This window comes from Pygoscelis adeliae, unplaced genomic scaffold (assembly GCF_000699105.1).
Source record: "Pygoscelis adeliae isolate BGI_AS28 unplaced genomic scaffold, ASM69910v1 Scaffold197, whole genome shotgun sequence".
Lineage (NCBI taxonomy): Eukaryota > Metazoa > Chordata > Aves > Sphenisciformes > Spheniscidae > Pygoscelis > Pygoscelis adeliae.
The window spans coordinates 871,839-879,284 of record NW_008825105.1 but is presented as its reverse complement, the minus strand read 5'-3'; positions in this window follow the sequence as shown (position 1 = coordinate 879,284).

Sequence of the window (7,446 nt, the reverse complement as noted above, 5' to 3'; positions counted from 1 at the left end):
GCTCCCGCCTCCTCCCGCCGCTCCCCTCCCCCCTGCCCAGTCTCTGCAGGAGGTGGTCTGTGGTCCTGGGGCTCTGCCTTGCAGGGGAGACCTGTCCTTACGGCCCTGTCCCCGCCGTCCTGCCGCCTCAAAGGCACCAGCACTCCAAACAGAGGGCAGGATTCATCCCGCTAAATTTAGATGCCTGCCAGGTCAGTGGCTATATCAGGGTGAGACGGATTATAGTCAGCAGGGAGAAACCCGCAGTTTCTGAGCATCCACCCCGGGGGTGGCTGTGGCCCATGGGCATGGAGGGGTTTGGGCGAACGGTGGCTGGGAGGCTGCGGGACGGCTCAGCCCTCGCCCTGGCAGCTCGGGGCCATCAGGCAAAGTTCATCTCCCCTGCTCAGGCATCTGCTTTCTGGCAGCAGCGTGTCCAGCTCAGCACCGGCTCCCTCCGGCCCTGCTGGCATCCGACCGCCTTCGGTTTCAGGGCGGAGACGTGGTTTCTCGCCTCCTACAGCTCTGGTTACCCAGAACTGGTCTCAGTCGGCAACTGGGACAGGGACAGGATGGGGACTCTGCGCAGCCCAGCCAGGACCCCCCAGGGCCAGCATGGCCCGTTGAGGTGCTGAGCAGCCTGAGCCTGGCTCCAGCTTGGAGGGGAGATGCCCCAGGGCTGGGGACTTGCCGGCAGGAAGCCACGTTTGCTCCACGGCGCTTCTTCAGTATCCTTTCTCCTTGAGGTGGGTGTGGACGTGGTGGTGGCAAGGGAGGTCAGCCGGGCGCGCTGGGGTGGCTTGGGTGGTGGGATGCTGGTGAGCGCTTTGGTAGTGAGCACTTTGCTGCCCCTAAAACTCACTTTTGATGGGAATTTTGTGGCGCTGGGGCCAGCGATTGTAAAACCAGAAGCTTGAAGCTGAGCTCTTGAGCAGGTAGCCTGCTTTCTGGAGGTGCTGAGCACCTAAGGATCCCCGAGGAGCTGGCAGGAGCTAACGGGATGCAGGACGTTCGAGTCTTACTGCTTCGGTTGCTGTCCCCACATGTCTAACCCAGGCAGGGGTTTCCCCTCGCTCCCTGCCTCGGTTTCCCCAGCTGGGAACCAGGGCCAACATTTCCATGCGTTGGGTGAAGTCTCTTGCATCTCTTTAGGAGGATTTGCTGATGGAGGCAAAGCACATCCTCCCCTCCTACCCAGACTCCAGGCGAGTTCTGGTGTTAAAATCCCAGAGGAAGGAGCTAAAATAGGCCAGCAGCGACTGCAAAAGTGAATAGATGGAACGGTGGTGTAAAGCTGCCCTCCCTGCAGCCCCACGGCCAGGCATCCCCCCGGCATCCGGGCAGGGTGGGGCTCACCCCAAGGGGGTGAGCTGGGGAGCACCGGTGTGCGGAGACCCTACAAATGCCAAGGGTTTTGGGGGCGAACTGCTGACCTCCGCTGCAAACCGGGCATCACGAAACCAGAGGTGCGAGAGTACTCGTGCCCAGGTTAGCTCCCACCTCTCTGCCTTCGTTTCCTCGCGTGTCACAGGGGAAGGGGAGTCTGTGAGTGCAGGGTGGTAGTGGAAGCCGTTCCCTCACTCCCATCGGGATGGTGCTTCGAGGAGCAGTTTGGGAAAAGCAGATAATAGCTGTGAAGACAAAGATACCCAAGATTGCTGCTTAATTAATTCAGGAGAAGAAGAATATCAGACTCTCGTACTGATTCACCCCCTAGCAAAAGACATCGTGTTCCTCAGCCTTCGTTGACATATGGCTGTTGTTTCCAGCCCACCAGCAGCTCCTGCTCCCCGACAGGCAGGCGCCGCGAACGCCGCCTTGCCGCCTGCCCCCGGGGGATTTGGGTCGAGTGGGCGGCTGGTGTGCGGGGTGGATGCCCAGGGTGGACAGGGCAGGATTGGGGGAGCAAGGGTTCCTCTCCATGCCGCGATTCCCCCTGCCCATCCCCTGCCGCTGCAGGCAGGCAGCCGGGTTGTAGCTGAGAGCAGGATTTGGCTCCTGAGTCAGGATGAGCAAAACAGGGTCCTGCCTTGCGACTCCTCACCTCGCTGCGGCTGCGGCTCTGCTTCTCCCTGCCTTCCCCCTCAAACTCTTCATACAAAAGCCGCCGAAAATGCCCCCTGGCTGCACAAGCACCCTGTTAGAGGTGTCGAAACCCAGCTGCAGCATGGGCTGGGGGTGCTGCTGGTGGTTTTAATGCTGTGTCACCCAGCAAGAGAAGTAGCAGCACCATTGCTGGAGCTCCCAGGGTTACTCCCTCCAGTAAAAACAACAGCGGGAATTTTTCCAAAGATTCTCCAAGCGTAGGCAGGGCCCTGAATAGCTTCACCCGTGAGGGATGGTCATTGAATCATCTCTGCAGAGGTGTCCCTCCCAGTGACCGGCAAGCCCAGGGCACAAGGGACAGTCCCCAACTCAGAGAATGTGGTGTCAGATTAGGAAACGCTGGGGTCCGCATGGTGTGGCTGGGCACAGAGGCACAGGGACTCCCCGAGCACAGGGCAGGCAGCGGGGATGGATCCCCGCCACCCCGGGGGTCTGCCCATCTGTACCCATGCAGATGCCTTCCACACGGGGCTCTTCGCTGGGTGCCGTGCAGGAGCCCACTCCCCGCCTGCTGCCACTGAGAGCCCCATGGGATGATGGCATCATCCCAGCTCAGACTGGGGACCGGCGAACCGCGGCGGCTCATTTGTTTATTCTCTGCACCGTTCAGAAGGCAGCCCGGCCAGGCAGCGCTTGGCGGTGCTGTTTGTTCTCCCAGCACAGTTGGAGGAGCGGGACCGGCCACCGTGGCACCCAGCCTGTTCCCGCTCCCCCAGGCTCCCTCCCTGCTCGCCAGCCTGTGCTGCTTGTTCTTGGCTGCCTCAGAGCCTCGCAGTGCCTCCTCTGCAAACGCACGTCGTACGATCCCCTGCCCCTTCGACTCCTTAACCGCAGCCATGACAGAGGGAGACGATCCGGCTGCCTCGCGGAGCACCGGCCCAGCGCTTTGCAGGAGCGACCAGGGCATCCTCATGCTGGAACCGCATCCTCCCGAATCCTGTCCCGGGAAAAGGATATTGCTCTTAAATTCTCTGCTGGGTGTCTTTGTAAGTACCCCCCTCTGCTCTCCTTCCTGCTCCTAGGCACCGGCAAGGCAAGGACTCAGGATGTCCAGGAATAAGGGGTAAGGAGCAAGGTGGTACCTGCAGGCAAAGGTCAGGCAGCTGCTGGGCTCTGTACGGCAGCCGCTTGCAAGGGTTGAGGTCTCAGCCAAGAAGCCACTTGCTTCGGACACCAAGTGCACTCGGGAATGTGAGGTTAAGGAGCGGTAGACTTTGCAGATCTTCACCTATATCAGCATCCTTGCTCCCGATAATCCGTACGCAGCTTTCCCAGCCTGGCGGAGGATGCTCTAGAGCAGCTCGGCTGGTCTTCCTCTTTTTTTTAGTACCTGCTTCTCTACGCTAAGCTTGGGCCCTGCGCGTTCCTGCTAAGCCCAGCCCCAGCTGCCGCCCATGCCGGCCAGCAAAGGCAGAGCCAGCAAAGGCAGAGCCCAAGTCCAAAATTTGCCGTGTGTTTGTGTTGCATTGCTAGTTGACCTGTCTCTTGGTTGAGATGCTCGGACCGGGACATTGTAGGTGGTCAGGGCTGCATTCTGCACCACTCAGCACCGGCACACACCAAATGTGCTGTGATTTTGTGGCTATCCAGGGATTTTCTTTGCATGGGAGCTGGAGTTTATTTATTTCTAAATTTGCCTCTTACAGGCAGGCCTGAAAAACATAGCTGCCACTTTCTAAGCAGTGGACTAAATCTAAAGCAGAGCTGGTGCTAAGGATGAAGGGGAGTCCACCACCAACCTCTCGGGTAATTTCCTTGCAAAACCCCCACTTTTCCCGTGCCGGCATCGTGGGGAAGGGAGGCTGTGTCCTTGGGAGGGGAAATGCTGTACCACTGCTCCACCTCGCTTTGTCGGGGCATTAATAGGCCACATTCTTGCTTCTGCAATTATTTGCTAACCCTAACCTTCCCCTTGCACTGGGGACCTGAGAGCAGGTTGTTTCCTATGAATCAAACTGCCTGAGATCCCAAATAAATAAAAATTGTTCTCCAGGTCTCGTTGCAGCAGGCTGCCTGCAAAGTCTCATCCTGAGCATCCTGGCGTTTATCAAATCCTCACTTCTTCAGCCTCCTCTGGGGAAATCTGTGCTCCTACATCCTTCCCCGAGGCCAGGGACAGCCTGGCAGGTCAGGCAGGGTTTGCAGGAGCTGTGAGCTGGCAGGAGGTGTGAGGGGCTTGGGGGGGGGGCCATTACAATTAACCACAGTCTGGGAGGACTGAGTCGCAGCACAGAAGCGGGGCTGTGCCTGGCAGCCCCGAAAAGTGCTTCCCTCCGCTGCCTGCAGCACGGCTGCGAGCGGCCGGTGGGGAGCAGATGGGCTTCGGGGCCGGCCCCAGCACTTTAATCGTGGGAAACGGAAAGCAGAGCTCGGAGCAGGGAGGGTGTTTTCCAGAGGACCACGTGCAGCTGGGGATTTTTCCTGCAACGCTGAGGTGACGGAAGAGTGATGGGAAGTGACCTCTGGCTCCTGTGCTAAAACGAGAAGTGATGCCATGAGAGATGTTAAACCAAAGATGAATGTCCCTCGGTAATCTGCCCTGTGTCATGCTCGGAGGCATCCACGGCCCGGGGCTTGGCCAGGCTGCAAAATCCACCCTTGCTGGGACAGCTCGGTGGGATCAGAGAGACAGACGAGGAGCGGCGCCTGCCCGCGGGAGACACACTGTTCCTACCCACACCGGCAAGGTGCCGTGTGTGCTGCCAGCACCGGTCCCCGTGGGCAGCATTGCAGCGTCGCCCACAGGGTCTGGCCGTACCCCACGTGTCTGGAGCGTTGGTGTGGCACCGGGAGGAAAGTCTGCTCCTTCCTCGCCCTTCCCCGGCGCGGCTGAGCACCGTACGGTAGGCACAGCTGGTTTCTGCTCCTGGTGGGTTTAACTTACCGGGGAATATGCTCTTCTCTGTGCCTTTCAGTATGGATGGTACCACAGCCTGCTGCCAGTGCCTGCAAACGGTGGGTGAGTGTGCAGGGAAGAGGCTCGGCGCTGGCATGCACATGCCCAAACTCGCAGCCAGATGGGGAGGGGAGGCTTTTGTGTACGAGATCCTGTCCTCCTGAGAGGACAGCCCGAGAAACATGGGAGCTGCTGACAGCTCCGTGTGTAGAAGCAACTCCCGCAGGGGTTACATGGCCTGCGGGGATGCTCGGGTCAGCACAGGGCTGTGCCGTCCCCGGGCTGGGGTGCAGGGACCGGCCAGGTCCCTCCAGCGCTGCTTCCCCACTGCGGGGCCAACAGCCAAGACCGGTTTGGGAGGACGATGCTGGCGAGCTGAGCTGCCGCGCAGTCGATTCAGCCTGTCCCTTGCTCCCAAGCACCGTCTCATATAAACACCTGCCAGGTGCGGCGGCACGGCTGGGGATGCCCTGGGCAGGGTGCCGTGCATGGTGCCGGTGCCGCAGCGGCGAGATCCTGGGTTGGAGGGGCTCCTCCCCGCGCCCAGCACCCAGTGGTGCACAGAGAGCTGCGAGCGTGGGCACTGGCACCGGAATTGATCCGGGAGGGTCCGGCAGTGCCAGGCTAAAGGATGGGGTGATTCAAGGAAATACATTCCCAGCTCAGAGCAGCCCAAGCGGAGGCTGTTGCTTCTGTGCCCATTTCCTCCTGTCACACTGGTCAGCTTATCTGCAGCCGCATGTGTTCCCACGGCCCGGCGGTGCAGCCAGCCCCTGCCCCAGACCTGTCAGAGCCGATGTCTCCTGGAAGGGAAGTGTTCCCGCAGGGAGGCTTCGCCGCTGTTGCGAGGGCGGTGTCCGTGGCGAGGTTTAGGGGAGCTCACGTTTGCAGGATACAGAGGGACCGAGACTTGGGGATGGTGCTTTTGTGGAGCTGTCGAACCAAGCCTTTCAAATCCATCCATGCCAGGTCAGGTTGATTTTTGGGCTACCCGCCCCAGCTGCTAAACCTGGGCAGGGCCAGCTCCAGTGCAGGCAGTGCTGGCTGTGCTGTGCTGGCTGTGCACCGCGGGGTAGCTCAGAGGTGCAGCATTGTACCCAGAGCCTCTCTGACGCGGCAGGTTACACATCCAGGGCACAGACAGACGTAGGGACAGCACGAGGCTGAGCGGTGCTCGGCTTGTCTCAGCTGTGGGAGCAGCACGGTCTTCCCCATTAAACATGCATCTAGGTCACGATCAGCTCATCGGTCCAGCCTGTACAATTCAATGTGTGGCTGAAAATGCTTCCTAAGCTGCTGTTGTTTTGTTGCCTTTTTTGAGAAATAACTGAACCAGAGAGCTGCAAATGAACCTTTCTCGTTTAGCCCGTTGTCTGCGGCTGCACAGATGCTCTGGTCTGCGGCCACAGTTGGTTTGAGGTTTCAGCATCAGCAGGGCACGTTGAGGGCTTTGGTCTGGCACAGTGTAAGTCTGTGGGCTTGAATTCTGCTTCCCTCAATCGCTCTTATCCGGGCCTGATCCTGCAGCGCTGGCCACATAAACCCTGCTCTGTGCAACCCCATGGATTTGGGCTGAGTCAAATGCACAAGCTCCGGGTCTCCTTTCTCGCCCAGGACTTTCGCTTTGGCCCATCACCAGCTCTGCTGGCCCCAGTGTAAATGCAGCACCTGGGGGGGTGACTCCAGACTGCCACTGGCTTCTGCAGAAACAGAGCCTGCTGCCATCCCTGCTTGCTTTTTGGACGTCCAATTTAATATCTTTCTAATTGCACGTGAAGTCTCAAACACTTGTATCTGGTCAGTCGGCTGGATGTGTTTTCTGTGCATTGCGTGTTCTCCTGTGGCAGAATCGTGTCGGTGCAACCTTCCCCATCGCTCTCCATGGCATAAGCGGGCCGGATCCGGGTCCATCCCAGTGCACGGTGCGGGCCAAGGCACCACCTGGTCCTGGCACAAGTGCCTGGTTCCCAGCTTTTAGCTCTCTCAGGCTGCCCAGCTCCTTGCTTGGTGACTATTTTTCCCATGCGTCGGTCCCACCCGGGGTTTTGCTTTATGCGTGCCTCCCCCTGCCTTTCCCGGGCTTTATGTCCTGGTATGTGACACAGCAGATGACGACGGCCCGTCCGGACCCCCTGCGTCAGGGCCCAGGCAGCGTATGGGGCTGGAGGCGTGTGAATATCCCGCCACAGGGACGGGGAGGGGGGGAGGTTGCATTACAGCCCTGAAAGCTCCAGTCGCTGAGAGCTGTAAACAGCTCCAGCAGATTTCCTGACTCGGCAATCCCACTGCAGCCATCGGCTCAGTCCCTGCGCGTTTGGGAAGCGCCCGGGGACGCGGGGCCAGCCCTGACGGGGGTCTGCAGGAAGGTTTTCCTCCTCCTTCCCTCCCTGCTGCTCCCCCGAAACTTTGCTGCCGTCAGCTGCCGCTTTCCCCCAGCCAGGCACCCTGCCATGGCACCCCGCCCT